This window comes from Antechinus flavipes, chromosome 2 (assembly GCF_016432865.1).
Source record: "Antechinus flavipes isolate AdamAnt ecotype Samford, QLD, Australia chromosome 2, AdamAnt_v2, whole genome shotgun sequence".
Taxonomy (NCBI): domain Eukaryota; kingdom Metazoa; phylum Chordata; class Mammalia; order Dasyuromorphia; family Dasyuridae; genus Antechinus; species Antechinus flavipes.
In genome coordinates, this window is record NC_067399.1 from 126,346,183 (window position 1) to 126,362,849 (window position 16,667).

Here is a 16,667-nt window from a genome sequence, read left to right on the forward strand (position 1 = left end):
GAAACTATGCCTAAAAGACTATGAAATTGGGCATATCCTTTGACCAAGGATATACAGTGTTTCTACTTCACATGTATCCCAAAGAGATCGTAAAAAAGGGAAAGGAACCCACATGTACAAAAATGCTTGTGGCAGCCCTTTTTGTAGTGTAAAGAAATTGGAAACTGAGTAGATGACCATCAAGTTGGAGAATGTCTGAATAAGTTATGGTCTATTAATGTTATAGAATATTATTGTTCTATAAGAAATGATCAGCAAGATGGTTTCAGAGAGGTCTCGAAAGACTTATATGAACTGATGCTGAGTGAAGTGAGAAGAACCAGAAGATCATTGAACACTACAACAAGATTATATGATGATCAATTGCGATGGATATAGTTCTTCTTAATAATGAGATGATTCAGGCCAGTTCCAACAATCTTATGATAAAGAGAGCCATTTGCACTCAGACAGAGGAATGTGGGTACTAAATGTGGACCACAACATAGTATTTTTACTTTTTTGTTGTTTTTTTGCCTGCATTTTTTTTCATTTTCCCTCCTTTTGACCTGATATTTCTTGTGCATGTTTAACATTTTTTGAATATCTTGCATATAGTCAGGGTATGGAGAAAGGGAGGGAACCATTTGGAGCACAGAGTTGTGTAGGAATGTTGAAAATTATTAATGCATGGATTTTGAAAATATAAAGCTATAATCAAAAAAAGAAAAAAAATGCCTTTTCATATTTTTTGATGATTAATTGGGTAATATCTCTTATGTTATATATTTCAAAATGACTATACATAGATACCTCAAACTTGGCATGTAAAAAATAAAACACATTATATTTTTCCTTTCATCTCCTGAATTTCATTCATCATGATTTCTAACACCAAAGGCATAAATCTCATAATGGTATTTAATTCTTTATTAATTCATATTCATCCCACATTCAGTTAGTGTGAAATATGTGTCTACAACATTTCTTGTCCCTTTCCTATCTCTGCTTACTTCAACACCCACTATCTTAAGTCAAGCCTCAACACTTCCTCTCTAAACTATTTATCTTTCTAACTAGTGGAATTGCATCACAACTTGCCTCCTTACTTCAAATCTTTTGCCTCCCAATCTGTTGGAATCCTTACTAACTGCTAAGTAATTAGAGTTGATCTAATCTTACAAGAAGTTGTTTTGGCCAGAACCTGAAACAAGGTACTAAGTAGAACTAATCAAGACAAGGCTTGTGTTCCCACCTTTACTCAAGGGAGTCCACACCTTAAAGCTCTTTGGGCCAGAGAGCACTATGGGAGAAAACCCATAATCCCATTCTCTCAGAAGGTTCACATATAAGGCAAGACAGCCATTCCAGAATACACTTTTTCCTCTTGGCTGGCTGGTCGCAGAAGAAAGTTCTGCTGGACTCGAGAGGAGCGACTCTGGTGGCAGACGAAGGGTTTTCAGAGGATAAAGCTACGAGTGGAGAGTTCAGTGGACAACCAGATTCATCTTCATCTCACACCACTGTAGTTGGTGGCTGGGCTCCCCAGAAGGAGTCAAGAGAGACATTCCATCTCTGTGTTGGTTGGAGGCAGAAGAAAGCAGAGGCAGAGGCTGAAGGACAGAACCTTTGGATTTGGAGATATCCGAAGGGCTCTAAGCCTCTAAATCGGCTGTGCTTTGAGAAGAACAAACTCCAACATTTGAACTCTAACATTTGGTGCCCAAGCGTGGGAACCAAGGACCCTACTTTCACTGAAGAAGTCTCCAGTGACCAGGAACTGAGTGAGTACAACCTTTTTTGGCTGAAATGGGACAGATCCTAGGTAAAGATTCTCCATCCCCCACCCCAACCCCCCCAACCCCAGACCCACCCAAGAGTGGTGCTATAGAAAGCCTGCTTAAGCTGATAGAAGATCAAGGGCTACTTGTAACTTGGGGACAGACAGCTAGACTTCTGGCTATATTAAAACGCACCTCCCTTGGTTCTTAGAGGAAAAGCAAATCTCTCTAAAAAACTGGGCATTGGTTGGTCAACAGATCTCTGCATATAACAATGAAAACGGTCCTCGTTCAGTTTCCATTGCAGTGTTCTATTTATACAATACAATACAGATGGCCTTAAAATACCAGGATAGCCAAAGGGGGAAGCCTGAGATAAAGGAGGAAGACAAAGAACAGATTAATGGCCATATCCCCACAGGGCAGGGAGACTTAAGTGAGGCTCAAGGGTGGGGTGAATCTGAGGCAGCCTCAGCCCCACCTGAGGAGCAGGTAATTGACTTTCCTTCATCAACTCCACCCTCCAGGATGGAGGGAGGAGGGGTAGTGGGGGGGGGCAGTGACAGCATCAGCACCTCCCCCCCAGCATCTAGCACCTTCCCCCCAGCATCCAGCACCTCCCCCCCAGTATCCAGCACCTCCCCCCCAGCATCCAGCACCTCCTCCTATGAGTAGATTGCAAAAGGGACTAATTAAGGCCAGAGAAGAAGGGAAAAATGTATCAGAATTTCAACACCACATTTTTCCTGTAATTCAACAGTTTAATTCTTCAGGTCAAGAAAGTAGAAGATACTCACCTTTTGATATAGGAATCCTCAAAGACCTGAAAAAAGCTTGCACTCTTTATGGGGCTACATCAGCTTATGTTAAGATGCTATTACAAAATTTGTCTTTTGAAATCTTGACCCCTAATGACTGGAAATCGATAGCAAAAATATGCCTAGAACCTGGACAGAACTACTTGTGGCTTTCTGAATATAGTGAACTCTGTAGGATACAAGCCCAACAAAATATTCAAAGTGGAGTTCATACTGCAATCACCTGTGACCTACTAACAGGTACAGGTCCTTATGCAGATGTCACAGCACAAATTAGTTATTCTGTAGCAGCATATCAGCAAATTGCTGATAATGCTATCAAAGCGTGGGCTTCTCTTCACAATAAAGATGACAAGGGGGGGGCCTTCACAAAAATAACACAAGGGCCAAATGAACCCTTCGCTGACTTTGTGGGATGCTTGCAGACAGCTATCATAAGAACAAATGGAGAAAATGCAATAACAGACATTTTGATAAGGCAACTTGCTAAGGAAAATGCTAATGAGGTTTGCAGAAGAATTATACTAGGACTGCGCAAGGATGCTCCTTTAGAGGAACTCATAAGACGCTGTGCCACAGTGGGCACAGGTGCCTTTTATAGCCAGGCTATGATGCAGACTCCCCAAAATCCAAACATGAGAAGACAGAGTCCCTCTTGGCAAGGGACTTCCAGAGAGACTCGTAGATGCTTTCAGTGTGGAAAAGTAGGACATCTGAAAGCTCAATGTTTGTATAGAGATAGAATGGGAAGACAAGGTGGGAGAACAAGACCCCAAACCCCATGTCCAAAATGCAACAGAGGCTTCCATTGGGCCTCAGAATGCAGACAGATTCAGGGAAACGGGATGAGGGGCCCAGCCCCAGGGCCCAAGGCAAAAAACACTTGGGGCATGATGGCAGCCAATGGTGCACCCAGAGAGTGCCTAGAAGTCCAGTACCCAGACATGACCAATCAGCCAGAAAGCCATATGATGGGAGAAGGGGATTACACAGTCAACCAGCCAGGAAGCAACCTGATGGCAGAAGGGAATTACAATTGGGGAGAATAGAGCTGTATGCAGCTGGAACAACTGAGATACCCCCTGGAGAGGTGAAATCTGTTCCTCTCCAGCCTATGGATCCCCTACTTCCAGGCACAGTAGGCTTGACCATTTCACCTCCTTGTATGTACAAAACAGTGTCTATCCACACACTGATGTGGGAAACTGGGGAATGTGTAGATAATATCCCAGTCACTAATACAGGTAGACAATGTGTGACTTATCACCCAGGAGACGTAGTAGCATCAGGGTTACTCATACAGAATCCTAATAAGCAGCCTCGTGATAGTCACCCAGGTTCTGACTCCAGACCACAAAAACCAGAAATATACTGGACAGCAGCAGTAACAGCTGACCGACCTATGCTCACTATCTATATAAATGGCCTACCATTGGAAGGATTGGTAGACACAGGTGCGGATCGTACAGTTATTAGAGGTGCCAGTTGGCCCAGTCACTGGCCAAAGATTAAAGCAGACACCTATATGTCTGGAGTAGGAGGATCAATTGCAGCTGAAGTTAGTGCTGCCCCTATGAGATGGACTTTTGAAGGCAAAACAGGAGTTTTTACCCCTTTTATAGTTGAAAAAATCCCCATCAATCTGTGGGGAAGAGACGTTTTACAACAATTGGGGTTAAAAATGAGTACTTAGGTTTTTTAAGCAGGGCTGCTGTTGAAGGCCTGCCAACACTTTCACCTGTTCCTATCCAATGGAAAACTGATACACCAGTGTGGATAGAATAGTGGCCCTTAAGTAGCGATAAAATTCAGGCCTTATTAGATATAGTACAGGAGCAGCTTGAACAAGTCCACTCAGCAGAACGAATTATATGCGATCATGCTAGCTCTCACTTATTACCCAGGCGACATAAATATAATATCTGATTCAGCCTATTCAGTAGGTGTGGTACAAAGAATTGCCACAGCCCAAATAAAATTTGCAGCTTCTAATATATATCAGCTCTTTAAGGAACTTCAAGAGCAAGTGAGAAAGCATCCAGGAAAGATTTATATCCTGCATGTCCATTCACATAGTGGACTTCCAGGTCCTATTTTTGATGGAAATTCAAAGGCAGATAGCCTTTTAACTATGTTGGCCAGTATGCCTTTATTTCAGGAGGCCCAGGAATCCCATTCTAAATACCATCAGGCTGCTCGAGCTTTGCGTTTACAGTTTGGGATTACAAGAGAAGAAGCTAGGAGCATAGTGAAAAGCTGTACAGCTTGCCTTCCCTTCCACGCTCCTACACTGCCTCCAGGGAAGAACCCTCGTGGTTTGAGACCCAATGAAATCTGGCAAATGGATGTGACTCATTATAAATCTTTTGGTCGTCTGTCTTTTATCCACGTTGTGGTAGACACCTTTTCAGGATTCACTTTTGCCATACCAGCAGCAAAAGAGACAGCCCGAGTGGTCACTGAATTCCTCATTCAAGCATTCGCAATTATGGGTGTGCCACAAGAAATAAAAACAGATAATGGACCGGCATATACCTCCAAACATTTTGAACACTTTTGTGCACAGTATAAGATTCTACACACTACTGGCATACCCTTTAATCCTCAAGGTCAAGCAATAGTAGAAAGAAGAAACAGAGACATTAAGACACTCCTCCAAAAACAAAAGAAAGGGGGAGCCACTGGTAACCCTAGAGAACTTCTAAATTTAGTTCTCTATACCATTAATTTTTTAATCTTTGATAAAGATGCACTGGCTCCAGCAGACAGGTTTTATAACCCACCAGAAGAGCAGTGTCCAGTGCGAGCAGCTCCACTATCCTTAGATAATCGCCAGGTGATGTGGAGAGACCCAGAAAGTGGTGAATGGAAGGGACCAGATAGGCTAACTGCTTGGGGGAGAGGATTTGCTTGCATCTCTACAGGTGGAGAAGGAATCAGATGGGTGCCTACGAGCCGCATTCGCCTTGTCCATCGCAGAAAGATGGAGCAGACCCTTGAAACAAAGGAGAAGACCCAAGAAATATTGGGTGGTTCTGTTGCTGATTGTGCTCACAAGAATTATTAGATTCCTGGCACATGAACTAATGGACAATGGAATCCTATTGGACTGTTTCTAGGACTTATGGACATGTGTAAATTTTCAGATTGATTCTTGTTATTTGTTATATTACTACTAGCCTGTGTTATATTGCTATGTGCTCATGTAAATTATGTATAATGCCTCCCATATTGATGGATTTATGTATACCATGTATATCTGTTACAAAGTTCTGGCCCATATTGATGGATTTATGTGTACCCCCTCAGAAACCCCCTATGTTTTAAAACAAAAGAAAGGGGGAGATGTTGGAATCCTTACTAACTGCTAAGTAATTAGAGTTGATCTAATCTTACAAGAAGTTGTTTTGGCCAGAACCTGAAATAAGGTACTAAGTAGAACTAATCAAGACAAGGCTTGTGTTCCCACCTTTACTCAAGGGAGTCCACACCTTAAAGCTCTTTGGGCCAGAGAGCACTATGGGAGAAAACCCATAATCCCATTCTCTCAGAAGGTTCACATATAAGGCGAGACAGCCATTCCAGAATACACTTTTTCCTCTTGGCTGGCTGGTCGCAGAAGAAAGTTCAGCTGGACTCGAGAGGAGTGACTCTGGTGGCAGACGTAGGGTTTTCAGAGGATAAAGCTACGAGTGGAGAGTTCAGTGGACAACCAGATTCATCTTCATCTCACACCACTGTAGTTGGTGGCTGGGCTCCCCAGAAGGAGTCAAGAGAGACATTCCATCTCTGTGTTGGTTGGAGGCAGAAGAAAGCAGAGGCAGAGGCTGAAGGACAGAACCTTTGGATTTGGAGACATCCTGAAGGGCTCTAAGCCTCTCAATCGGCTGTGCTTTGAGAAGAACAAACTCCAACATTTGAACTCTAACACCAATCCATCCTCTACACAGCTGTAAAAATAATATCCCTAAAACACTGGTATAATTGTGTCATTCCCCTGCTTAATGCACTCTAGTGCTTCCGTATTATCTTAAGGATTAACTACAAACTCTTCCATTGCACATTTAAAATCTTTTATAATCTGAATCTCAATTACCTTTCCAAACTTATCTTACACCCTCTGTTACTTTTAAACTACTTTTAATATATGTATATATACAAATATATCTTTAAAAGTATTCTAAACGTAACAAACACTCAATAAGATGCATTTCTATATTAAAGAATGAATCTGTAATGTTTAACTGATATTTCCTTCTAAGTATGAATGAATTCAATATATTTTCAAAGTTGTTGTGTTTGTATTTCCCACTGACATTCCATTTTCTTCTATGCATTTAAAAAATGACACAGCGACTCCCTTTTCTTTCTTTTCTTTCTTTCCTCACATTTGGAAACTCTATGACTTACCTCAGTTTTCTTTACTCTCCCCAAATTGAAAGAAAGAAAAATAAAATCCTCACATTAAATATCTATAATCAAACCAAACAAATTCACCACACTGTCCCTGTAGTCTACAGCATAAAATATAGGTTTAAATCTGTACTTTGATTTCATTATCTCATTGTCAGTTGGCATGGCTGATTTCTCATTGTTGACAAGATTTCTTAATCCTTTCAAAGCTTTTGTTCTCTTTACAATGTTATTATAGAATGCATTCTTCACTCTCCACATATTCATGCAAGTCTTCCCTTGTTTCTTCAATTTTTTTTCCTTTCATTATTTTTACTGAGTAATAATATTCTGTTACACTCATAAATGTATTCAGCCATTCCCATTTGATGGATGTCCCATTCAATTTAATTTCTTTGTCATTTCCAAAAGCTTTACTATAAATATTTGCATGCATACAGGTGTTTTTTACTTTTGATTTTATATTTTCAAGGTATGAGACATTGGGTCAAAAGTTATACAATCTAGTGACATCCTGGGTATAGTTTCAAATTGCTTTCCAAAATGGCAATACCAAATCACAGTTTCAATCAGTTTCAGTAATATATCCGTATTAATTCATCCATTCAAATGACTGTACTTTTTCCTTTTGTCGTTTCCGTTTAACATATGAGTGTAAAGTAGAATGTCAGATGTGTTTAATTTATTCATGATTTGTAGCATTTCATGTGCCTATTGATAAATTCAATACCTGAAAATTTTCTTTTTGTATCCTTTCAAGACTTTTATATTGGGACATAGTCCTAGTTTTTATATAATTTGTATATTGAAAGTTTATCTGAGACATTTATTGTAGAGATTTTCCCATGTTATTTTCTCCATTTTAACTTAATTTCAATTGTTTTACTTATGGGACTTTTATTTATTTATTTTTTTATTTTATCTAATTAAAATTTTCCATTTTCCCTCCAGTAGTCTATTTTTCGCTTGGTCATGGAAGAACTCATCCTCTATCCATAATTGTTTTCTTTCACCTCTAATTTGTTTAGCAGATTAACTTTTATAAATAAGTAATATATAAATGTGGATGTTATCTGAACATGATTTCTACTAGGCTACTTTTCAGTTTTTGTTATCAAATAATGAATTTTTGCTCAAATAACTGATGTTTTAGTTTTATCAAGCACTATGCTATTATGTTTCTTTGATTTTGTATATTGTGTACCTTGTCTGTTCTGTTGTAATGAAGTAGGACATTTTGTTGATTATTGCTTTGTAGTATAACTTGATATTAATTACCTTGATTTATGTCATGTTTCCCTCCCCATTATTCTCCTAGTTGTTTTAGCTTTTTTTTCCCCCCTGGATAAATTCTATTATTTTCTTTATTTCTATGACAAGATCATCCCCTAGTTTGATTGCTAGAGCAGTGAAACTCTTAAAAGCATTAAGTGCAGTTTTCTTAATCTATATCTACCTATCTATCTATCTATCTATCTATCTATCTATCTATATAATCTTGTTACAAATGATCTTGTCTGTGTTACTTAAAAAACTTTTTCTCTTAGTCCAATTGTCTAAAATAAACAGGAATGCTTTCTTGGCATTTAAGTAAGATGTTGGTGGCAATTACTATATTATTCTTATATTTCATATTGAAGCAGTTTGGGATTATTATAGTATTCCTTTGCATAGTTGCTATAAACATGTTAGTATAAATTGCTTCTTTTCTCTTAAAAAAAAAAATCTCTTTGGAATACAGACCTAGTAGTTATACAGTTGAATTAAAGTTTTATAGCCCTTTGGGTATAGCACGGAATTGATTTCTAGAATGGTTGGATCAATTCACAATTCTAACAATGCTTTACTGTTTTAATTTTTCCATATCTGCTCCAATATTCATCATTTTCCTTTTATGATGTATTAGCTAATCTGATAATGTGAGATGCTACCTCAGAATTGTTTTGATTTACATTTTTCTTATCAATGGTAATTTAGATGATTATTCCTTAATATGAAAACTGAAAGTTCATGTCCTCCAACCATTTTTCAATAACTATGGTCTTATTTTTTTATAATAATAGCTTTTTATTTATTTTTCAAAATACATGTTAAGAGAGGTTTTAACATTCACCCTTGCAAAATCTTGTTTTAAAATTTTCTTCCTCCCTCTTTCCCCCCTGCTCCCGCATAACAAGTAATCCAATATAAGTTAAATATGTACAATTGTTCTAAGCATATCTCCATATTTATCAAGCTGCACAAGAAAAAAAACAAGATTAAAAGGGAAAAATAAGAAAGAAAAAACAAGCAAAAAAAAAGTGAAAATACTATGCTATGATCCATATTCAGTCCCCATATTCCTCTCTCTGGATGAAGATGGCTCTCTCCATCACAAGTCTGAAATCAGCCTGCTAATCATTTCTTGTAGAACAATAATATTCCATTATATTCATATATTATAACCGATTCAGCAATTCCCCAGCTGAGGGCATCCATTCAGAAACATTTGGAGAGACTTACATTAACTGATGCTAACTGAAGTGAATAAAACAAACAAACAAAAAGTCTTGTGTACATAGCCTTATGGGATTTGGGATTATGGGATAATCAACTGTGATGGATTTAGTTCTTTTCAACAATGATGTGATTCAGGCCAATTGTTCTTTGGGCACAGTTCCAAATAATTCTCCAGAATGGTGGGATCAGTTCATAAATCCACCAACAATGTATTATTGTTTTCCCATTTCCCCTCCAACATTGGTCATTATCTTTTCCTGTCATATTAGGTAATCTCAGAGGTGTGTAGTGGTACTTCAGAATTTTCTTAATTTGCATTTGTTTAATCAACAGTGATTTAGAACTTTTTTTATATATATGACTAGAAATGGCTTTAATTTCTTCATCTGAAAATTGTATGTTCATATACTTTGACCATTTATCAATCGGAAAATGACATATTCTTTTACATTTGAGTCAGTTTTCTGCAGTTTTTAGAAATGTGACCTTTATCAGAAACATTGGCTATATCATTTCCCCCAGTTTCTGCTTTTCCTTTAATCTTGCTTGCATTGACATTTTTGTATAAAATCTTTTTAATTTAGTGTAATCAAAATCATCCTTTTTACATTGCATAATTCTAGTTCTTCTTTGGCCATGAATTCCTCACTTCTTCATAGATATTACATTTCCTTATAGTATTACCCTTTATGTCTAAATCAGGGACCGATTTTGATAGTCTTATAAATTTGACTCAGTTATTCATATATTTGAGAATTGAATTCTTTATGAGAGACATGTTCCATAAAATTTGTTTTTCTTCTTTTACCTATTCAATTTTCTCTACCTTTCTACCAAATTTAACATTTCAATAATTTTATTTATTTTCTACACCAAATGATTTAGCACTCACATTCTTAAAGAAGTTAAATGATTTAGAGTAGAAAATAGATAATAAAATTATGCTAGAGAGGCACTTCAACTTTCACCTTTTAGAATTTGACAACTCTAACCATAAACCAATTCCCTTGATATTCCTAATCTTTTATCTTCCAAATGAATTTTGTTATTTTTTCTAACTATATAAAATGCATTTCCCTAGCAATTTGATTCACCTGGCCCTGAATAGACTAATTAAAGAAGAATTGCTATTTTTGTTATATTGGCTTAGCCTACCCATGAATGATTGCTATCTTTCTTATTGTTAAGATCTAAGTTTATTTGTTTGGAAAGTGTTTTGTAATTGTATTCATATAGTTCTTGGATTTGCCTTGTCAGGTGATACTCCCAAGTATTTGATATTGTCTACAATTATTTTAAATGGAATTTTGCTTTTACTATGGGTAATATAAAGCAATGCTGATGATTTATTTGGATTTATATTATATCCTGCAACTTTGCTGAAGTTGTTCATTATTTTGGCTACTCTTTTTAGCCAATTCTCTTAGTATATTATCATATTATTTGCAAAGAATGATAGTTTTATTACTTAATAGCCTATTCTAATTTTTTCAATTTCTTTTTCTTCTCTATTGCCATAGCTAGCATTTCCAGTACAACAATGGTGGTGGTAAAGGGCATCTTTGCCCCTCACCTTATTGGAAAGGTTTCTGTCTTATTTCCATTACAAATAATGTTTGATGATAGTTTTAGGTAAATACCACTTATCATCTTAAGGAAAGCACCCACCCACTATTCTTAAATTCTCTATTTTTTTTAAATATGAATAACTATTTTATTCTCACAAAATCTTTTTCTGCATCTGGAATATTATGTTTCTTACTTTTGTTACTGATATTGTAAATCATGCTGACAGTTAAAAAATATTGTGTATGGTGCCTTTTGGCAACACATTGTTTCTTTCCTTATCTATTTAATTACAGTTCTTTTTGCTTTTGCTTTGTGTGAAATAATGATTGTTATGCTTGCTTTTTAAAATTTTATTTTAATTGATTAAGTATTTTTTGCTTCAACTGAAGCATATTGAATTCTGTTGGAGTCCCTTGAACCTTCAGTGAAATTGGCTCAAAGAGGGAATAACATAGTGGATAAAGCAGTGGTCAAAAGCAAACCTGGTGAGGAAAGAAAAGGTAAAAGGGCAGAGAAAAAATGATAAATAGGGGGAAATTAAGATGAAGGGAAATACACTGTAATTATAACTGTGGTGTTAATTAGAATGAACTCACCCTTAAAATGAAAATGGATAGCAGGATGAATTAAAAATTATTTTATGCCATTCTATCCAAGTCAAGTTATATCTGAATCCTCTATCTATACTCTTATCTATCCTAATAATGGTACAATTCTTAAAAGCTGCAAGTATCATCTTCCTACGTAGGAATGTGAATGGTTTAACTTTATTGGATTACTTATAATTTCTCTTTCCTGTTTATTTATTTATTTATTTATTTTGTTTTTCTCTTGTATATTGCATTTGCAAATCAGATTATTTGTTCTTCTCTGGTCTTTTAATCAGGAAGTATTGAAAGTTCTCTTTCATTAATCATCCATTTTCTGCCTAAAGAAATATACTCTGTTTCACTAGGTTGGTGATTTTGGGTTGCTATTCAAGCTTCTTTGCCTTCTGAATATGACAGTTGTTCAACCCTGTGTAATCCTGAGTGTGGCTTCATGGTCTTTTAATTGATTTTATTTAGCCATGTGCAATATTTTCTCCTTGACCTTGGGGTTTTTGAATTTTGCTATTACATTCATGTGAGTTTTTGTTTTGGAATATCTTTCAGTACATGTTTGGTGGATTTTTTCAATTTCTATTCTGCTCTTTATTTCTTAAATATCATAGGTGGTTTTCTCTGATAATTTCTTAAAAGTGTGATGTCTACCTTCAATTTTTTTAATCATGGCTTTCAGATAATGCATAAATTAAAAAAATATATCTCTTTGGGACAGGATTCTGGGCAGATGGTAGAATAGGTGACTAAATTTCAAGCTCTCCAGATTTCTCCTACAAACAAAACTAATTTGTGCCTCAGAGTGAACAGAGACTGGTAAAAAACCAGAATAATGTGGAAGAATAAGAGTCCTTCTGTTATAACCTAAGAAGATTAAAAGAAAGAACTCAAGTGGAGGATTAATAAGGATGAAGTGCAAATACCTCCGGGCTAGCTCTATAGAAACAGTAAGTGGGTAAGCCAGGGGCTGGCTGTTTTTGGGTGGAGCCACATTGGGAACCACATACATTTTCACCTCCAGGACTGCATGTGGAGTTGGGAGTCTGAGTCTGGAAAAACTAAATGAATCTCAGCTGATTACAAATCCAAAGTATTCTGTGCTGCCAAGAGGAGGCTCTGAGAGAGAAAGAACCAGCACACCCCATGAGTGCAGAAGCAGTGGGGCAGAGATGCTGTCATCTTCAGGCACTTGCAAGAGGATGAAGCTTTTTGGTTCAGAGTTTCAGTACAAAGGTAGAGCTGAAGTGAAGCTAGAGACATACTTTCCCTACTCCATGATTAGAGGTGCTTATACTGATACTTATTTTAAAAATGAATTGGCAAAGAAGAAATAGCCTCACCAAAGAAACTTACTATTGGGAATAGGGAAGACCAGGGTTCATCTTCATAAAAGGACACTGAAATAAAAAGAGCTTCCCCTATCCCACAGAGTAATATTAAATGACTACCTACCTAGAGATAATTTATAGAACTTAAATATAATTTAAAAAGAAAATGAGAGAAATTGAGGAAAATGTAAAAATGTATAAAAACAAGATTATCTAAAGAGCAAATAACTCCAATGCTATATAAACTATTTGAAAAACTAGGGATTGAAGGAGTCCTACCAAACTCTTTTTACAACACAGACATGGTACTGATACTAAACCAGGTGGGCTGAAAACAGAGAAAGAAAATTATAGATCAATCTCACTAATGAATATTGATGCTAAAATTTTAAATAAAATACGAGCAAAAAGATTACAGAAAATCATCCCCAGGATAATACTTTATGATCAAGTAGGATTTATAAAAAGAATGCAGGGCTGGTTCAATATTAGGAAAACTAGTGGCATAATTTACAATATCAATAATCAAACTAACAAAAACCATATTATCATCTCAATAGATGCAGAAAAAGCATTTGATAAAATCCAACATCCATTCCTAATAAAAATGCTCGAGAGGATAAGAATAAATGGACTTTTCCTTAAAATAGTCAGGAGCATATATTTAAAACTGTCAGTAAGCATCATATGCAATGGGGAAAAACTGGAATCTTTCCTATAAGATCTGGAGTGAAGCAAAGTTGCCCACTATCACCATTATTATTCAATATTGTATTAGAAACACTAGCCTCAGCAATAAGAGTCAAGAAAGATATTAAAGGAATTAAAGTAGGCAATGAGGAAACCAAACTATCACTCTTTGCAGATGATATGATGGTATACCTAGAGAACCCCAGATATTCTACTAAAAAGCTATTAGAAATAATTCACAACTTTATTAAAATTGCAGGATACAAAATAAATCCCCATAAATCTTCAGCATTTCTATACATCACCAACAAAATCCAACAGCAAGAGATACAAAGAGGAAGTCCATTCAAAATAACTGTCAAGAGCATAAAATATTTGGGAATCTATCTACCAAAGGAAAATCAGGAATTATATGAGCAAATGGAAGAACAAAAGATCGAGAATCTCAAGGGAATTAATGAAAAAAAAATCAAATGAAGGTGACCTAGCTGTACCTGCAATAAAACTATATGATAAAGCAGCAGTTGCCAAAACCATTTGGTATTGGCTGAAATAGATTAGTTGATCAGTGGAATAGGTTAGGTTCACAAGACAAAATAGTCAACTATAGCAATCTAGTGTTTGACACACCCAAAGATCCTAACTTTTGGGATAAGAATTCATTATTTGACAAAAATTACTGGGATAACTGGAAATTAGGCATGAAATTAGTCATGGACCCACACTTAACACCGTATACCAAGATAAGATCAAAATGCATCCATGATTTGGGCATAAAGAATGAGATTATAAATGAATCAGAGGAACATAAGATAGTTTACCTTTCAGATGTGTGGAGGAGGAAGAAATTTGTGACCAAAAATGAACTAGAGACCATTATTGATCACAAAATAGAAAATTTTGATTACATCAAATTAAAAAAGCTTTTGTACAAACAAAACTAATGCAAACAAGTTTAGAAGGGAAACAACAAACTGGGAAAACATCTTCACAGTAAAAGGTTCTGATAAAGGCCTCTTTTCCAAAATATATAGAGAATTGACTCTAATTTATAAGAAATCAAGCCATTCTCCAATTGATAAATGGTCAAATGATATGAACAGACAATTCTCAGACAAAGAAATTAAAACAATTTATAGACATATGAAAATATGCTCCAAATCATTATTAATCAGAGAAATGCACAGTAAGACAACTCTGAGATACCACTACACACCTGTCAGATTGGCTAGAATGACAGGGAAAGATAATGGGGAATGTTGGAGGGGATGTGGGAAAACAGGGACACTGATACATTGTTGGTGGAATTGTGAACATATCCAGCCATTCTGGAGAGCAATTTGGAACTATGCTCAAAAAGTTATCAAACTGTGCATACCTTTTGATCCAGCAGTGCTACTACTGGGCTTATACCCCAAAGAGATACTGAAGAAGGGAAAGGGACCTGTATGTGTCAAAATGTTTGTGGCAGCCATGTTTGTAGTGGCTAGAAACTGGAAAATGAATGGATGCTCATCAATTGGAGAATGGTTGGGTAAATTGTGGTATATGAATATTATGGAATATTATTGTTCTATAAGAAATGACCAGCAGGATGAATACAGAGAAGCTTGGAGAGACTTACATGAACTGATGCTAAGTGAAATGAGCAGAACCAAGAGATCATTATATACTTCAACAACAATACTGTATGAGGATGTATTCTGATAGAATTGGATTTCTTTGACAAAGAGATCTATCTCAGTTTCAATTGATCAATTATGGACAAAAGCAGTAACACCCAAAGAAGGAACACTGGGAAATGAATGTAAACTGTTTGCATTTTTATTTTTCTTCCTGGGTCATTTCTACCTTCTGAATCCAATTCTCCCTGTTCAACAAGAGAACTGTTCAGTTCTGCAAACATATATTGTATCTAGGATATACTGCAACATATCTAACATGTGTTATGACTGCTTGCCATCTAGGGAAGGAGGTGGAGGGAGGGAGGAGAAAAATCGGAACAGAAGTGAGAATAAGGAATAATGTTGTACAAAATTACCCTGGCATGGGTTCTGTCAATAAAAAGTTATTTTAAAAATTATGTACATTTGTAAAAAATATATATATATATATATATATATATATATATGTTTTCCCCTGGCTTTTTGTTTAATGTAATTTTCATTGCATCATAGTCTGAAAAGGATGCATTTATTATTTCTGCTTTACTGCATTTGAGTTTGAGGTTTTTATGTCCTAATATATGATCAGTTTTTGTATAGGTTCCATGAACTGCTGAGAAGAAAGTGTACTCCTTTCTGTTTCCATTTAGTTTTCTCCAGAGATCTATCTAACTTTTCTAGTATTCTATTTATCTCTTTGACTTTTTTCTTATTTATTTTGTGGTTTGATTTATCTAATTCTGAGAGTGCAAGGTTGAGATCTCCCATTATTATAGTTTTGCTATCTATTTCTTCTTTCAGCTGGCTTAATTTCTCTTTTAAGAATTTAGATGCTGCACCACCTGGTACATATATGTTTAATATTGATATTGCTTCATTATCCATGCTACCCTTTAGCATGATATAGTGCCCTTCCTTATCTCTTTTAATTAGATCAGATTTTGCTTTTGCTTGATCTGAAATAGCTTTTTTGACTTCACCTAAAGAATAGTAGATGCTGCTCCAACCTTTTACCTTTACTCTGCATATATCTCCCTGCTTCAGGTGTGTTTCCTGTAAACAGCATATTGTAGGATTCTGGCTTTTAATCCATTCTGCTAACCACTTCTTCTTTATGGGGAAGTTTACCCCGTTCACATTTATGACTAAAATGATCAATTCTGTATTACTTGCCATCTTGTTAACCCCTGTTTATGCTTTTCTCCCTTCTTTCCCTTTTGCCCCCCTCCCCAGTATTAAACTTGTGAGACCACTTGCTTCTCACAGCCCTCCCTTTTTATTATCCCTTCCCCTGTCTTAGAGTTCCTCCCCCTATCTTACTTCT

At 36.1% G+C, this 16,667-nt stretch overlaps 1 pseudogene; it reads right to left on the minus strand.

Annotated features, from left to right (window-relative positions):
- Positions 1 to 12,670, minus strand: part of LOC127546483 (GDP-L-fucose synthase-like) — an 81,393-nt pseudogene extending 68,723 nt beyond the window's left edge.
- Between the last annotated feature and the right edge of the window lie 3,997 nt (positions 12,671 to 16,667).